The sequence below is a fragment of the Anomaloglossus baeobatrachus genome, unplaced genomic scaffold, assembly GCF_048569485.1.
Source record: "Anomaloglossus baeobatrachus isolate aAnoBae1 unplaced genomic scaffold, aAnoBae1.hap1 Scaffold_2569, whole genome shotgun sequence".
In the NCBI taxonomy this organism is placed as follows: domain Eukaryota; kingdom Metazoa; phylum Chordata; class Amphibia; order Anura; family Aromobatidae; genus Anomaloglossus; species Anomaloglossus baeobatrachus.
Genome location: NW_027442128.1, coordinates 101325 through 120268, shown reverse-complemented (window position 1 = coordinate 120268; position 18944 = coordinate 101325).

The following is an 18944-nucleotide window of genomic DNA, read 5'->3' as shown; positions in this document are numbered from 1 at the left end:
AAATTCAACTTATCCTGGCGCATTTCCAAGTACCTAAATATCTGGAAATTTCCAGAATTCCCAGCGGGGAGAGAAAATAAATTATTCTCAGAGTGTAGGAATAAAGGGATTGAAGGGGTGAAGGACCTGCTGCATGAAACGGAACATAGATGGTTGTCATATCAGGAAATAGTGACAAGGTATGGGTTATCTCCATTCCAAATCATACAATACAAACAGTTAGAAAAGGGAATAATGGGGTTACTGAGGGACGTTAGTAAGGAGCAGGGGATGAATGAAATGGACCAGTTCATCATGAAAGATAGTAATCTCCAGCCTATCTCCTCACTGTACAAAGACCTGAGAGCAGTTTTAGTCCCATTACACCATGATCAAGTCTAGGGAGCATGGGCACGGCAACTGGAAGACGCAGAAGCAGGGGATAAGATACTGCAGGGGTGGATGAGAATGAGGAAAAAAGTGGTCAATGACGGATGGAGGGACACACAATTTAGGTTAATACATAGAGCAGTATATGGTTTTAACATCCCAAACAGATAAAAGGTGAACAATCTGGATCATTGCCCTAAATGTAAAAGGCCAAAAACTGATCTATTTCACGGGATCTGGCAGTGCCCAGAAAGCCAGAAATTCTGGGAAACTATGCGGGCACTTACAATGCATTCCTGGGGAGTAGAAGTGAAAATGGATCCATTGATATGGATTTTCCATTATACGACCGATGGAAGGGAAGAAGGAGGAGATAAACAGGGCACAACAATACCAAGATTGTTTCACAGCATAGCTATGATCGGTAAAAAGGCCCTACTGCGCAAATGGCTCGAGGGTAGTGTCCCAATGGAGGAGGATGTGCTGGGGCAGATTAAAGTGCTGCTCAGAATTGAGCAGCTGGAAGCAGAAAGGAATAAGGATGAGCTGACGAGAAATTTTTTTAAAAAATGGAGGAAATTCATAGTACAATAATGTGGGGTCGCATAAATAAGAAAAATAGTATCTCCCTTCATCAACACGGAATGGTATCTACTGGAAGATATTCAGGGTATATTGGGTATGTTGCGATTGAATCTACAGCAGAGTCACGTTGGCAGGGTGGGATGATGGTTTCAGAGAAAGGTGGCAAATATATGGGGACAAAAGGTAGAGGAGTTATGAGTTCTCTCAAGTATGAAATGCGGTGTATATGTTAAAATGTTTGGGGGGGATAAATTGGGATTAAAGAAAGGAGGGGGTCAAGCTGAATGTGGGTGTACTGGAAAGATGAACCATTTTATGTAATATTGTTTAACCTGATGTAATGATTATGAAAACTGTAATAAAGTTTGTGTTTAAAAAAAAAAAAAAAAAAATGTTATGCACCAGAAAGGCACAAAAAACTGTGCAGAGAGAAAGGCACAAAAAAACAGTGCAGAGAAAGACCTGAATATGTGGAGCTGCATGTAGAGGATAAATTCCACGTGAGAATTTTATCAGTGAAATAATCTACAAACAGTATAGTTTGAGGATCGCTAGTTAAGTGCCCTAAAACGTTTTGAAGTATGTTGAAACGACATCAATGGCTCTATGAAGGTTACGGGAGCCTGTAAGGGCACAAAGGTTCCAAAGCATTTCGATGGCTAATGTGCCTCCTTCATCAGGGATCTTACCCACTCTATTCTAAGCCACTCGCCATCCACACTGCCCGACAGGATCATTATCTATACGGGGAGTGATCTTCAGTATCTTCGTAAGCAAGAGGCGGTCTGAACCCCTGTACAGCTCCAGTCAAGCCCTCACTGCCGGATGCTTCAAGCATCAGCCCACCACTCCCCCAGCCCCACTGTAGCCTCCATTTGATCACCATCTTGGTTCCCTATCTCATCTCCCAGGCAGGTACAGTTAAACCTATGATTCAAGCCTAGTTTGGTTTTAAGTACGGATTTGGCATTTATTGTCATACCTCAACATATTTCAAAACTTTTTAGGGCACATAACTAGAAGTCCTCAATCTATACCATTTGTGTTGGGAAGCGAAGTACTCTGTTTTGTCTATCAACATTACTGTTTAGCGTCTGTGCTCGCTTTTGGCAAGGACTATTTTTTTTCGTGTCCATTTCCTCCTACCATTTGCACCACATCTGTGCTTGCATCCTGCAACCACTAAGCAGTGACGCACATCACTGATCGGCGTCCATGCTCACTTTTGGCCAGGACTTTTTTTTTTCCTGTCGGGGCCCGAATTTGACCCAAACTTGACCCTGAATGCCGAACCCCATATAAGTTAATGGAGACTCGAACTTGTGTGCTGTAAAATGTTGGTAGTAAGAGGGAGGGCACTGAAAACGGAAGCAAAACAGAGGTAAGAACAGCTAAGCATTGTGGAGAATCTATAATGCAGTGGGGCTGTTTGGCTGTGTCCTGGTACTGGAGGCCCTGACCGTATCACAGGAATCATGAAATCAGAAAATTATCCTAAGATTTTAGAGCAAAATGTCCTACCCAGTGTAAGAAAACTTGGGTCAAAGATCATGGGTTTTTTAGTAAGACATTGACCCAAAGCACACATCCAAAAGTACACAGGAGTGGTTGAAAAATTAAAAATGGAGTGTTTTAAAATGGCCAGCAATAAGTCCTGACCTCAATCCCATTAAAAATCTTTGGTGTGAGCTGAAATCTGCCATTGGGAAAAAGAACTCTTATGCGGGCGTCACACGAGACGATCTATCGTGCGATATGTCGTCGGGGTCACGGTTTTCGTGACGCACATCCGGCATCGTTTGCAACGTCGTTTCGTGTGACACCTCCGAGCGACGCTGAACGTTCGCAAATCGGTTACAAATCCTGAGTCTTGTACATGTCGCTTATTTTTAAAAAATCGTTTATTTTTCTTTGCGCCGGTTGTTCATTGTACCCGGGGCAGCACACATCGCTCCGTGTGACACCCCGGGAATGATGAACACAGCTTACCTGCGTCCCACGGCACCCGCCGGCTATGCGGAAGGAAGGAGGTGGATGTTTACGTCCCACTCATCTCCGCCCCTCCGCTTCTATTGGCCGGCGGCTGTGTGACGTCGCTGTGACGCTGAACGTCCCTCCCCCTTTAGGAAGAGGATGTTTGCCGCCCACAGCGAGGTCGCTCAGCAGGTAAGTACGGTTTAACGACTTTGTGCGACACGGGCAGCGATTTGCCCGTGACGCACAAACGACGGGGGTGGGTACGATTGCTCGTGTGACGCCGGCATAATACTCAAGAGCTTGACCAAACTGCAAAGGAAGAGTGGGAGAAAATACCAACCGAGAAGTGCAAGAAGCTTATAGATGGCTACAAGAAATGTTTGGAGGCTGTCATCCATGCCAAGGGTGTGCAACCAAGTATAAATTAAATGTGCAACCAAGTATTAAGGTGCAGCCAAGTATTAATTAGGGGGGCCTTTATTAATGCACGTGCTGTTTATTCTGTTTCTTTGAAATTGCAAAGTTGACAAATACTGTTTTATTGTTCATTACTTTGGACCGCTAATTAAAAAATCCTGAGGATATGACTTTGGTAAATTTCCTTTTTTTCTGAAGATATTGTACAATCTATGAAAAAAATGAAGGCGTGCCAATAATGGTGAGCAGCACTGTATGTACTTACTGAGTGGATTTAGTTACCAACCATAAGACGCACCCTGGTTTTAGAGGAATAAAATAGGAAAATAAAATTTTAAGCAAAAAAATATGGTCATGACACACTGTTATGGGGCGAGGATCTGCTGCTGACACTGTTATGGGGGTAATGTCCCCAAATTCTCTACCTACTAAGGTACTCTATCCTGTAATGATCCTCCTGCCTTGTATATGATCCCCATCCTTGTATATATGTCCACCATCCTGGTATGTGCGCACATCCAGATACTGTAGATGCCCCCATCCAGGTATATGCCCACATCCTGATATGTGCCCCCATCCTGCTATATACCCCCATCCTGGTATATGGCCCGCATCCCGTGGCAGACAAAAAAATAAACATTTACACGCAGCATCGCTCGTCTTCCTGTCTGTGCCAGCAGCAGTGCCGCTGACCTGTGTGGAGCTGTGCACACAACGATGACATCATCGCTGTGCACACCACTGTCCAAACACATCAGCGGGCAGGCAGACAGGAGGACATTGGAATGATTATGTGCCGCCCCGGCACATACCAGTGTGCTTGGATCCGGGAGATATTCGAGGCTCAAGGGGTCCGAACCCGTGCTCGGCTCACACTTCTATCTTTTAAAGAGATATTTACAGGGGAGAATGTTCGTAACGCCACCTGCGGGTTGCGGTAATGGGAGTACCACCGCTGCCGGAGGGAGTACCGGGGCAGATGGTGTGGGGGCAGCTAGGTGTCAATCCAGTCCCTCCATAGGTAGGGAAAGCCCCGGATTCTGGGTGGATGGATGTACAGGATTGGGAGGCAGGGAGCAGGGTATTCATGGTTGGTAGTCATTGTGCTGGATGATGTTGGTGCTGTTTTGGAAAGTCATTATACATACACACACTGCAGGTGAACCAAAAGTCCCAGAGTACCGCTGCCGCTCAGGAAGGGGAGCACGCCCAGGTATCCACTCCCAATGATATTGAGTTGGTAATCCGGAGCCTGCCTCCGTGCACAAATTTAGTGTTCGTTGTGACCCCACGGCGTGAAGCTGTTGGGGCCCCGCTGCCCTGATGTATGGCAGCTGTGCTCTTGATGGCTGACACACGGGACTTTTGTGAGTTGCTGTCCGTTTGGCAAACCCTATTCCGATAGTTGTGTTGCTGCCGTCAATCTCTGAGCTCTTGGGGAAAGTCCATAAAGTAACTGTCCTCCACAGGTTAATTATCAGGTTGTGTGAAGCTACTCCCTGATCTAGGGTCCTGTACCCCGCCGTGCTCGGTACTGGTCCGATTCTTGGGCCCTTGGTGCCGACAGCCTGGCCAGACTCTGTCACCTTTCTCAAGTCACTGCGACCGGTCACCGACTCCTCCGGTCCCGGACTACCGTCTGCGACCCAATCTAGTCTGACCTCCCAGGAGCTCCACCTCCCCAGCTCCTTACACTATGAGGGCTATGACTTTCCTAATCAAAAAAGGTCTGTGGAGCCTCTGTTAGGAGTCTCGACAGAGAAAATAGCCAGATATCTCTCCGGTAAGGACCTAGCCAAGGAGTGGCTCTTTTTAAGGAGACCATCATAACCACCATATTAAGTGGCCCTTTTAGTCAATATCCAACTCTTTGACAAGTTTAAAGATATGACAAGGGAAATACCAAGGCCAGGTATCCATCCACAGACAGCTGTTTCGGGGTATTGCCCCTCATCAGTTTGGAGTAGGAGTCTGGCTAGGTGGGAGCAATGCCTAGTAGATCAGCAAGACAAAACAATCACTGATCTCGGGGAGACCAGCCAGAGAAAACACTGCCGGCAGCCAGCAAAAGCGCTCAACACAGTGAAATCCTAGGTGCATTGCCCCAGGGAAGTATACAAATCAAAAAAGGTCCGTGGAGCGTCTTTTAGGAGTCTCGACAAAGAAAATAGCCAGATATCCCTATCTTCCCCACCACCAAGGTATACTGCTCACCTTCCCAGGCGTACCGGCTCCACTCTCCACACCGTCGGCAGCATAGATTTGCCACTTCTGGCCCTGGAGCTCGGTCGGGGTCCCCCCTCTCCAGGAGAACCGGATGCATCCGGATCCCTGCGGCACCGGCAGCTACTGGGGGTCCGCGCTGCAGCGGAACCATCATGTCGGCAGGCTCTTCCACTGCAGCAGCAACAAGACATACCGGCTGTTCCGCAGCCGGGGTGGTGGCGGCCGGGTGCTCCGTATCTGGGTACGGGCCCGGTAATGCGGTCTGGTCAGTTCGGGAAGGGGAGGACACTGGAGGCATTGCGGCCTGATCTGGTCTGTCCGGTGGTAGGGCCGGAGGCGTTGCGGCCTGTTCTCCCTCCGCTGGGGCTGGGGACTCTGCTGCCGATGTTGGGGCTTGTGACTCGGCCATGGGTTTAGCCGAGGGTGGAGGAGGTGGCGTGGCGCTTGCGGTGGCCGGCGGCACGCCGGATTCCGCGGCTGGGTAGGCCGGAGCTAGCGGAACTGGGCGTTCGCTTACCCGCTCCACGCACAGGGCATCTGATTTACGGGCCCGCACTGCCGCAGCCACACTCCTCATCTCGATCTTCCAGTCATTTAGGACGAATAAGAACTGGGTTTGCATCCTCCTGCAGAGCCACTCGGTCTCCTCCTTAATCCATGCAGCAGTCCTGGGAACGGGACGAACTGGTGACCAGTCTCTCTGCTCCGCCATCTTGTCGCTGTCTGATGACCAGGAACTTGTTTGGGCAGAGTCCTGGAATCCCTGCGCCACTTCCACCTTTACATCTCCTTACGACCCTTGGTTTTTTGCAGACAGCTCTCCAGCTTCCGGCCGTGCTCTCTAGACAAGGGACGGGGCTTCGTTTTGCGCCCTTTTGCAGGGGTCATGGCGCAGTTGTTGTTTTTAGGTGACAAAATGGCGGCAAAGCAAATAAACAGTTCAGTTTTACACAGTTCTGTAAGGCGAATGTCACCCGGTTTAATGGATCCAGTCCTTATCCTGTTCACAGCGCCAAGAAAGATTAAGAGGTGTGCCGCCCCAGCGCATACCGGGGTGCTCGGATCCGAGGGATATTCGTGGTTCGTGCTCACACTTCTATCTTTTAAAGAGATATTTCCAGGGGAGAATGTTCGTGACGCTTCCTGCGGGTTGCGGTAATGGGAGTACCGCCGCTGCTGGAGGGAGTACCGGGGCAGATGGTGTGGGGGCAGCTAGGTGTCAGTCCCTCTGCAGGTAGGGAAGGCCCCGGACTCTGGGTGGATGGATGTGCAGGATTGGGAGGTTGGGAGGCAGGGAGCAGGGTACTCACGGTTGGTAGTCGTGGTGCTGGATGATGTTGGTGCTATTTTGGAAAGTCATTACACACACACACTGCAGGTAAAACAAAAGTCCCAGAGTACCGCTGCCGCTCAGGAAGGGGAGCACGCCCAGGTATCCGCTCCCAATGATATTGCCTTGGTATTCCGGAGCCTGCCTCCATGCACAAATTTAGTGTTCGTTGTGGCCCCTTGGCGTGAAGAAGTTGGGGCCCCGCTGCCCTGATGTATGGCAGCTGTAATCTTGATGGCTGACACGCGGGACTTTTGTGGGTTGCTTTCCGTTTGGGAAACCCTGTCCCCCTCGTTGTGTTGCTGCTGTCAATCTCTGAGCTCTTGGGGAAAGTCCATAAAGTAACTGTCCTCCACAGGTTAATTATCAGGTTGCGTGAAGCGACTCCCTGATCTAGGGTCCTGTACCCCACCGTGCTCGGTACTGGTGCGATTCTTGGGCCCTTGGTGCCGACAGCCTGGCCAGACTCTGTCACCTTTCCCAAGTCACTGCGACTGGTCACTGACTCCTCCGGTCCCAGACTACCGTCTGCGACCCAATCTAGTCCGACCTCCCGGGAGCTCCAACTCCCCAGCCCCTCACACTATTAGGGCTCCTACCATCACTTCCTGGGAGCTTCAACTTCCAGTTCCTCTCACATTGAGAGTTACCACTCAACTACTGTCACTCCTCCCACCAGTCTGCCTGACCCCTAGGTGGGTGGCCCTTTCCCAGCTAGACCTACCCACTGGTTTGTCTGTCCAGTCCTGGTGTGAGTGTGGATTGGGATTTGAATGCTGTTGTTGGCAATACCATTAGGTGGAACCTGGAACCAAGAGAGAGTAGGCCCTGCATCCTTTGTAGGGGGTGAAGTACCTTTGGCCCCCTGATATGCTCAGGGGCGCCACATTTATACTCACCTTTCCTCACTCCACGCAGCATCGCTCGTCTTCCTGTCTGTACCAGCAGCAGTGCCACTGACCTGTGTGGAGCCATGCGCACAGTGATGACATCATCACTGTGCGCACCGCTCTCCACACACATCAGCGGGCCGGCAGACAGGAGGACATCGTGATGCTTCAGGGATCGGTGGCCGCTGAGTGTACTTATTCACTGCCTCCATGCTGATGATGATGCGCGGGGGGCAGTGAATATAGCCACACATGATCACTCCAGGCTGTTGTTGCCAGGGATGATAACGCGAGCCGGCTGTTAATTATACGCGCATCCCCCGCCCATCATCCCGCCCACCTGTCAGCGCCAGCTTGAGGACTGAGAGATGATGGGCGGGAGGATGCAGTGCATATTAAAAGAGACTAATGAGCAGGCCCATGTGGTCACGGTAAGCGCTGCTACAGCCTGCTCATGCTGCCGATGACCCGCTGCACCACAGCACCCTCATTCCCCGTAGCATACATTCAGACTATAAAACGCACTCCCCACTTTCCCCCAACATTTGGGGGGAAAAAAGTGCGTCATATAGTCCGAAAATTACGGTAAATTTCTGACTCTGGTTCCAGCTTTAACTTAATGGGCCATTAGAATAGTGGGACGTTTTATAGAAGTTGGGGCAGAAATTAGGTTTACCACTTCCCGTGGCTGGGGGAAATATTTGATTAAGAGAAAAAAACTAAATACATAAGCATTTCTTGCCAGTCACAGCCCCTGCTGCTATGGTGCTTATCTCTGGAATTTCTGTACTTGATAGCAGTCATAATTTGCCAAATATAAACATATGAGCGCTACTGTCCTCACAGTATACATGATGCAACGGTGATTTGTAATATCACACTCGTTCTCACAGCAGTCAAGTAGAACAAGATCGGAGGGCAGCGCTAAGGTGTTAGCCATGAAATGGCAAGAGATTCAACAGGCGAGTAATGTTTACATAATGTTTACCTCACATTCTCTGTTAACTAGAGATGAGCGAACCGGTCCCGGTTCGGCTCGAGGTCGGTTCGCCGAACGGAGGTCCCGTTCGAGTTCGGTTCGTCGAACGTTCGACAAACCGAACTCGAACTGCATAGGAAACAATGGCAGGCATTCACAAACACATAAAAACACCTAGAAAACACCCTCAAAGGTGTCCAAAAGGTGACAAACAACTCACAACACAACACAAACACATGAGAAAGTGACAAGGACATATACTCATGTGAAAACAAAAGAGCAGGACAAGGAAAAAGAGGAGGAGACACAGATATAGGCATGGCACGCCCTTCTAAAATCATGTAAAACACCGCAAGGTGACTCCAAGCGGAGTCTCCCTTTTTTCCAAAAATTGGGCCCCACACACACCCACCCCTTCAGTGGCAGAAGTTGTGCCCCAGTTGTACACTTCACAGCTAGATTTGCATCAAGCACATTCAAAAATACGCCATAATTAACTGTCCCCAGGATGACACCAGGGTAGGTAGCAAAGTCTTTCCTGATCCCAGCTCTGTTCATCTTGGCTCCTTTTAAAAAACACAGCAAGCAAGGGTTACTCCAAGCGGAGTCTCCCTTTTTTCCAAAAATTGGGCCCCACACACACCCACCCCTTCAGTGGCAGCAGTTGTGCCCCAGTTGTACAATTCACAGCTAGGTTTGCATCAAGCACATTCAAAAATACGCCATAATTAACCGTCCCCAGGATGACACCGGGGTAGGTAGCAAAGTCTTTGCTGAACCATGACTTGTTCATCTTGGCTTCTTTTAAAAACAATGTAAGCAAGGGTTACTCCAAGCGGAGTCTCCCTTTTTTCCAAAAATTGGGCCCCACACACACCCACCCCTTCAGTGGCAGCAGTTGTGCCCCAGTTGTACACTTCACAGCTAGATTTGCATCAAGCACATTCAAAAATACGCCATAATTAACCGTCCCCAGGATGACACCAGGGTAGGTAGCAAAGTCTTTCCTGATCCCAGCTCTGTTCATCTTGGCTCCTTTTAAAAAACACAGCAAGCAAGGGTTACTCCAAGCAGAGTCTCCCTTTTTTTCAAAAATTGGGCCCCACACACACCCACCCCTTCAGTGGCAGCAGTTGTGCCCCAGTTGTACACTTCACAGCTAGATTTGCATCAAGCACATTCAAAAATACGCCATAATTAACCGTCCCCAGGATGACACCGGGGTAGGTAGCAAAGTCTTTGCTGAACCATGACTTGTTCATCTTGGCTTCTTTTAAAAACAATGTAAGCAAGGGTTACTCCAAGCGGAGTCTCCCTTTTTTCCAAACATTGGGCCCCACACACACCCACCCCTTCAGTGGCAGCAGTTGTGCCCCAGTTGTACACTTCACAGCTAGATTTGCATCAAGCACATTCAAAAATACGCCATAATTAACCGTCCCCAGGATGACACCAGGGTAGGTAGCAAAGTCTTTCCTGATCCCAGCTCTGTTCATCTTGGCTTCTTTTAAAAACACAGCAAGCAAGGGTTACTCCAAGCGGAGTCTCCCTTTTTTTCCAAAAATTGAGCCACACACACACCCACCCATTCAGTGGCAGCACTTGTGCCCTAGTTGTGCACTTCACAGCTAGATTTGCATCAAGCACATTCAAAAATACGCTATTCTTAACCGTCCCCAGGATGACACCGGGGTAGGTAGCAAAGTCTTTCCTGATCCCAGCTCTGTACATCTTGGCTCCTTTTAAAAAACACAGCAAGCAAGGGTTACTCCAAGCGGAGTCTCCCTTTTTTCCAAAAATTGGGCCCCACACACACCCTCCCCTTCAGTGGCAGCAGTTGTGCCCTAGTTGCAAACAGGATGTTTTGATTTGCATCAAGCACATTCCAAATCCACAAGCATTTACTCTCCCCAGGATGACACAGGGGTAGTAAATTCCTTCTGGATCCATGACTTGTTCATTTTGATGAACGTCAGTCTGTCCACATTGTCACTGGACAGACGCGTGCGCTTATCTGTCAGCACACACCCAGCAGCACTGAAGACACGTTCAGAGACAACGCTGGCAGCTGGACACGACAAAATCTCCAAGGCGTAAGTGGAGAGCTCTGGCCATTTTTCTAGATTTGAAGCCCAAAAGGAGCAAGGCTCCATTTGCAAAGTCATGGCATCGATGTTCATTTGGAGATACTCCTGTATCATCCTCTCCAGCCGTTGACTATGTGTCAGACTTGTTGTCTCTGGTGGCCTTGCAAAGGAGGGTCTAAAAAAATTATGAAAAGATTCCATAAAATTGCTGTTACCAGCACCAGATACGGTCCTACTGGTACGGGTAGACTGTTGAAGATGACGAGACCGTCCCATGTTTGGCAAGTTACAACTGGGAGAATCACTCCCTGCACCTGCACGGTTGTTTGGTGGAAAAGCCGAGCTAAGATCGAGTAACAGCTTCTGCTGATACTCCTGCATACGTGCGTCCCTTTCTATGGCTGGAATTATGTCACAAAATTTGGACTTGTACCGGGGATCTAATAGTGTGGCAATCCAGTAGTCATCATTAGAGATGAGCGAACCGGTCGCGGTTCGGCTCGAGGTGGTTCGCCGAACGGAGGTCTCGTTCGAGTTCAGTTCGTCGAACGTTCGACGAACCGAACTCGAACGTATAGGCTATAATGGGAGGCAATCACAAACACATAAAAATGCATTATAAATGTACACAAACAGTTAATAAACATTGCCATAACACTTACCGGTCCTCGCGATCCCTTCTGCACTCTGTCTCCTGCCGCTATTCCATCCGATGATCGCTGAATCCTCCCGGTGACCTGCACTGCCAGCAGAGATGCAGGACCTATCGTGACGTCAAAATAGCCATGTGACCAGTCATGTGGCTATTATCTCATTGGCTACAGACTGGTCACATGACTATGACACGTCATGTAGGACCTGCGAGTGCATCTCTCCGGTACACGGTGCACATATGTGTATCGCCGTGTACCGGCGACATGCTCTAGCACACGGTCGACTCCCCGTTCCGTTAGGGACCGGCTGACACAGCCGGTCATTAACGGAGATCACCGTTGCCATAGCAACGCAGTTAGCGGTGACGTCACCGCTAACCGCGGCTCCGAGAGCACCGTTGCTATGGTAACGCGTCTGTCAGCGTTACCGCTAGCAGCCAGCAGTGATCACTCACGGAATGAAGGCTGCACGCTGCTGCATGATTGTAGTGAGCATTGTAGTGAGGATGGAGGTTCCCCAGCCCCAAGTGATGAGCTGGTGAATCTCATCCTTCCTCACTACAATCGTCACTACTACTACACTAGAAAGAAAGAAGACAGAAGAGCAGGGTCGTGGAGGGCTGACAGGGGGTAATAAAGATGGAGTCTCTAATGTGTCTGTGTATTTATTTCTATTAAAGTATTTTTCCTCTGTGTGGTGTCTTTTTTTTAACCCTTTATTGGAGATTCTTAATGGCCGGGTCAAACGTGCCTGACATTAAGAATCTCTGGCTTAATACTGGCTAGTAAAACAAAGCCAGTATTAACTCATGATTACCCAACAAGCCACCCGGCTCCAGGGCTGTTGGAAGAGTTGGATACAGCGCCAGATGATGGCGCTTCTATGAGAGCGCCATTTTCTGGGACGGCTGCGGACTGAAATCCGCAGCAGAGGCGCCCACAAACCTCGGGCTAACCTGTGCTGCGGATTCCAATCCCCAGCTGCCTAGTTGTACCCGGCTGGACACAAAAATAGGGCGAAGCCCACGTCATTTGTTTTTTAATTATTTCATGAAATAAGTGAAATAATTAAAAAAAACGGGCTTCCCTATATTTTTGGTTCCCAGCCGGGTACAAATAGGCAACTGGGGGTTGGAGGCAGCCCGTGGCTGCCAGCTGTACCTGGCTAGCACACAAAAATATGGCGAAGCCCACGTCATTTTTTTGGTGGGCAAAAAACTTCTGCATACAGTCCTGGATGGAGTATGCTGAGCCTTGTAGTTCTGCAGCTGCTGTCTGCTCTTCTCCATACAGACAGACAGCAGCTGCAGAACTACAAGGCTCAGCATACTCCATCCAGGACTGTATGCAGAATTTTTTTGCCCCCTGAAAAAATTATGTGGGCTTCGCCATATTTTTGTATGCTAGCCAGGTACAGCAGGCAGGTACGGCTGCCCCCAACCCCCAGTTGCCTATTTGTACCCGTCTGGGAACCAAAAATAAAGGGAAGCCCTTTTTTTATTATTTCATGAATTTCATGAAATAATTAGAAAACAAATGCCGTAGGCTTTGCCCCATTTTTGTGTCCAGCCAGGTACAACTAGGCAGCTGGGGATTGGAATCCGCACCACCGGTTGGCCTGAGCTTTCTGGGCCCCACTGCTGCGAATTGCAGTCTGCAGCCGCCTCAGAAAATGGCATTTTCATAGAAGCGCCTTCTTCTGGCGCTGTATCCAACTCTTCCAGCACCTGCCTGCTATACCTGGCTAGCATACAAAAATATGGCGAAGCTCACGTCCTTTTTTTGTAGTTTTTTGGCAAAAAAAATAAAAAATGCTTCCCTGGATTTTCCATTGCCAGTGAAGGTAACACCAAGCAGTGGGGGTTAGCAGCCAGTAGCTGCTTGGATTACCCTTAGCTAGCAATACAAAAAATGCAGAGGGAGCCCATATATATTTTTTTTAATTATTTATTTAAATAACTAAAAATAAAATGGGCTTCCCTGTATTTTGATTGCTGGACATCACAGTGCTGTAAAAATAAATCTTTAAAAAAATGACGTAGCGCTCCGCGGTATTTTTGATTCTCAGCGCAGATAAAGCAGACAGCTATGGGTTGCCACCCCCATCTGCCTGCCGTTACCTTGGTTGTCAATCAAAATACAGGGAAGCCCATTAATTTTTTCTATTTAAAAAATAGTAAAAAAAAAAAAATGACGTTGGGTCCCCCCATTTTTGATAGCCAGCTAGGGTAAAGCAGACGGCTGTAGCCTGAAAACCACAGCTGGCAGCTTTACCGTGGTTGGGGATCCAATGTGGAGGTCCCCTCAGGCTCTTTTTTATAATTATTTTATAAATATTAATAATTACACAATAAAAGTAGGGTCCCCCCCAAATTGGATCACCAGCCAAGGTAAAGCGGACAGCTGTGGTCTGGTATTCTCAGGGTGGGAAGGTCCATAGTTATTGGGCCTTCACAGCCTAAAAATAGCAGGCCGCAGGCACCCCAGACGTGGCGCATCCACTAGATGCGCCAATCCTGGCGCTTCACCCCAGCTCATCCCGTGCCCTGGTGCAGTGGCAAACGGGGTAATAAATCGGGTTGATACTAGCTGTAAAGTCACCTGAGATCAAGCCCAGCAGTTTGTGATGTCATGGCGTCTATTAGATACCCAACATCATAAACTGTCAGTACTAACAAAAACAAAAAATCGAAAAAAGAAATTTATTTGAAAAAACAGTCCCCAAAATATTTCCTCTTTCACCAATTTATTGTAAGAAAAAAAATAAAGGGGTCCCACGACGACTCTGGACCGTCTAGAATATGGGGGGGAGACACTCAGGGAACGTATCCCCCATTTTCTAGGAGTGCGGACCCTTCATGTGAGGAGTGTGGGTGCAATGAATCTGCACTCACTCTCCCCGGGTCCACAGCAGCAGAGTCCATGTCGTAATGGTTGCTACCAAAGCTGCAATGCCCTGCTCATGAGGTAAGGGCATGCCTAATCAGGAGAACTACTGTAGAGGAAGCTCTGCTCACTGGTATATAGGTGCTCAGAGGTAATAATAGATAAAATTAGTGAGTAACCTCGGCACTCTAAATCTCCCAGACTAAGTCAGTAAGTCCCAATGGATAGTAATGCAAAATCACTCTTTATTGGTCCGTATTAAGAACATTTTTTTTTCATAAGCATATATGTTTTTGTCCAAAACAAGTTACAAATGACGTTTCGGCCTGAGCCTTCGTCAGATTGGACTTATCTGCATGTAATCATGAAAAATGACAATAATCAGTATCACATAAGAGTGAGAGAACAATAACATAAACTCGAACAATGTAGAGGTACAATTGGGATGCAGCAAAAAAATTGCAACACAGCAAGAAATGAAACACATGATACAAATGTCATAATACAGTACAAGGACAATATAGTAATGACAAATATGGGGTCAGAGTAGGCTTAGACAGCTCTGGTACGAAAGAGATGTCAATCATAAAGTAACATGTGCAGTAGGTGTAGAGCTACAGTATGCATGGCAGAGCTAATGGGTAGACTGACCATAGAAAAAGAACGGAGAAAAAGTGGAGAAAAAGTGGAGAAAAAGTGGAGCATAAGAGGAGAAAAAGTGGAGAAAAAAGTGGAGAAAAAGTGGAGAAAAAGTGGAGCATAAGAGGAGAAAAAGTGGAGAAAAAAGTGGAGAAAAAGTGGAGAAAAAGTGGAGCATAAGAGGAGAAAAAGTGGAGAAAAAGTGGAGAAAAAAGTGGAGAAAAAGTGGAGCATAAGAGGAAAAAAAGTGGAGAAAAAAGTGGAGAAAAAAGTGGAGAAAAAGTGGAGCATAAGAGGAGAAAAAGTGGAGAAAAAGTGGAGAAAAAGTGGAGCATAAGAGGAGAAAAAGTGGAGAAAAAAGTGGAGAAAAAGTGGAGAAAAAGTGGAGCATAAGAGGAGAAAAAGTGGAGAAAAAGTGGAGAAAAAGTGGAGAAAAAGTGGAGCATAAGAGGAGAAAAAGTGGAGAAAAAAGTGGAGAAAAAGTGGAGAAAAAGTGGAGCATAAGAGGAGAAAAAGTGGAGAAAAAGTGGAGAAAAAGTGGAGAAAAAGTGGAGCATAAGAGGAGAAAAAGTGGAGAAAAAAGTGGAGAAAAAGTGGAGAAAAAGTGGAGCATAAGAGGAGAAAAAGTGGAGAAAAAGTGGAGAAAAAGTGGAGCATAAGAGGAGAAAAAGTGGAGAAAAAAGTGGAGAAAAAGTGGAGAAAAAGTGGAGCATAGGAGGAGAAAAAGTGGAGCATAAGAGGAGAAAAAGTGGAGAAAAAAGTGGAGAAAAAGTGGAGAAAAAGTGGAGATTAAGAGGAGAAAAAGTGGAGAAAAAGTGGAGCATAAGAGGAGAAAAAGTGGAGAAAAAGTGGAGAAAAAGTGGAGAAAAAGTGGAGAAAAAAATGGAGAAAAAGTGGAGAAAAAGTGGAGCATAAGAGGAGAAAAAGTGGAGAAAAAAGTGGAGAAAAAAGTGGAGAAAAAGTGGAGCATAAGAGGAGAAAAAGTGGAGAAAAAGTGGAGAAAAAGTGGAGAAAAAGTGGAGCATAAGAGGAGAAAAAGTGGAGAAAAAAGTGGAGAAAAAGTGGAGAAAAAGTGGAGAAAAAGTGGAGCATAAGAGGAGAAAAAGTGGAGAAAAAAGTGGAGAAAAAGTGGAGAAAAAGTGGAGCATAAGAGGAGAAAAAGTGGAGCATAAGAGGAGAAAAAGTGGAGAAAAAGTGGAGAAAAAGTGGAGCATAAGAGGAGAAAAAGTGGAGAAAAAAGTGGAGAAAAAGTGGAGAAAAAGTGGAGCATAAGAGGAGAAAAAGTGGAGAAAAAGTGGAGAAAAAGTGGAGAAAAAGTGGAGCATAAGAGGAGAAAAAGTGGAGAAAAAAGTGGAGAAAAAGTGGAGAAAAAGTGGAGCATAAGAGGAGAAAAAGTGGAGAAAAAGTGGAGCATAAGAGGAGAAAAAGTGGAGAAAAAAGTGGAGAAAAAGTGGAGAAAAAGTGGAGATTAAGAGGAGAAAAAGTGGAGCATAAGAGGAGAAAAAGTGGAGAAAAAGTGGAGATTAAGAGGAGAAAAAGTGGAGAAAAAGTGGAGCATAAGAGGAGAAAAAGTGGAGAAAAAGTGGAGAAAAAGTGGAGAAAAAGTGGAGAAAAAAATGGAGAAAAAGTGGAGAAAAAGTGGAGCATAAGAGAAGAAAAAGTGGAGAAAAAAGTGGAGAAAAGGTGGAGAAAAAGTGGAGCATAAGAGGAGAAAAAGTGGAGAAAAAGTGGAGAAAAAGTGGAGAAAAAGTGGAGCATAAGAGGAGAAAAAGTGGAGAAAAAAGTGGAGAAAAAGTGGAGAAAAAGTGGAGAAAAAGTGGAGCATAAGAGGAGAAAAAGTGGAGAAAAAGTGGAGCATAAGAGGAGAAAAAGTGGTGAAAAAAGTGGAGAAAAAGTGGAGAAAAAAGTGGAGATAAAGTGGAGAAAAAGTGGAGAAAAAGTGGAGATTAAGAGGAGAAAAAGTGGAGAAAAAGTGGAGCATAAGAGGAGAAAAAGTGGAGAAAAAGTGGAGAAAAAGTGGAGATTAAGAGGAGAAAAAGTGGAGAAAAAGTGGAGCATAAGAGGAGAAAAAGTGGAGAAAAAGTGGAGAAAAAGTGGAGAAAAAGTGGAGAAAAAAATGGAGAAAAAGTGGAGAAAAAGTGGAGAAAAAGTGGAGAATAAGAGGAGACAAAGTGGAGAAAAAGTGGAGAATAAGAGGAGAAAAAGTAAAGAATAAGTGGAGAAAAAAATGGAGAAAAAGTGGAGAAAAAAATGGAGAAAAAGTGGAACACCCTTTGGTACCTTTCATGTGGCACTAAGGGGTGCTTAGCTTTGTATTTAGCCAAAAAAATGAAAAAAAAATGACGTAGGGTTCCCCCTAGTTTTGTAGCCAGCTAGGGTAAAGCAGACGGCTGCAGCCTGCAGACCACAGCTGGCAACCTCACCTTGGCTGGTAATCCAAAACTGAGGGCACCCCACGCTGTTATTTTAAATTAAATAAATAATTTAAAAAAAAAACACGTAGGGGTCCCCCAAAATTGGATCACCAGCCAAGGTAAAGCAGACAGCTGGGGCCTGATATTCTCAGACTAGGGAGGTCCATGGTTATTGGAATCTCCCCAGCCTAAAAATAGCAGGCCGCAGCCGCCCCAGAAGTGGCGCATCCATTAGATGCGCCAATCCTGGTGCTTCGCCCCAGCTCATCCCGCGCCCTGGTGCGGTGGCAAACGGGGTAATATATGGGGTTAATACCAGATGTGTAATGTCACCTGGCATCAAGCCCTGGGGTTGGTGAGGTCAGGCGTCTATCAGATACCCGACATCACCAACCCAGTCAGTAATAAAAAAAAATAGACGACAAACACATTTTTATTTGAAAAAACACTCCCCAAAACATTCCCTCTTTAACCAATTTATTAGAATGAAAAACAAATCCAGGTCTGGTGTAATCCAAGGGGTTGCCATGACGATCCACACTGTCCCAGTCAATGAAGAGCAGGATGTTCCCCATTGGCTGGGAGAGCAATGCAGTGACCTGAGCTAACATCAATGGGTCAGCCCAGGTCACTGCAGGGGATGACAAGTGCTGCTGTCAGCGAGGTACATTACCTGCGCTGATCTCCAGCACTGCCGACAGCCCCTGTCACTGAGGTCAATGACCGGCGCCTTCACATCAAGTATCGCGAGAGGTCCGTGACGTCTCGGGTGGGAAGCGAGAGGTGATGTGACAAGCGGCGGCCATGGAGGACAGTGACAGCGCTGAGGTCGGGATGGCGGGACTTCATCACCGCAGGTAAGCCGAGCGGGGGGGGGGGGGAAAGGGGGGTGCGTGTGTGAGAGTGTGTGTGTGTGTGTGTATATGTATGTATACATGCTGCGGGCAGGAGGGGGCGGAGCGAGCTGAGCGGGAAGTGTGGGCTTCCTGCACGTAACTAAGATAAACATCGGGTTACTAACCAAGCGCTTTGCTTGGATACCCGATGTTTATCTTGGTTACCAGCTTGTGGCAGGCTGCCAGCGATGGCTCCTGCACACTGTAGCTGGGGGGGGGGGGGGGGGGTGCGTGAGTGAGAGTGTGTGTGTGTGTGTGGATATGTATGTATACATGCCGCGGGCAGGAGGGGGCGGAGTGAGCTGAGCGGGGAAGTGTGGGCTTCCTGCACGTAACTAAGATAAACATCGGGTTACTAACCAAGCGCTTTGCTTGGATACCCGATGTTTATCTTGGTTACCAGCTTGTGGCAGGCTGCCAGCGATGGCTCCTGCACACTGTAGCTGTAAAAAGCCCTGCTTTTTGCTGCTAGAACCGTTCTCGAACGTTTCTAGAACTATCGAGCTTTTAGCAAAAAGCTCGAGTTCTAGTTCGATCTCGAACAGCCCAAAAATCACTCGAGCCTAGAACTGGAGAACCACGAACCGCGAACCGCG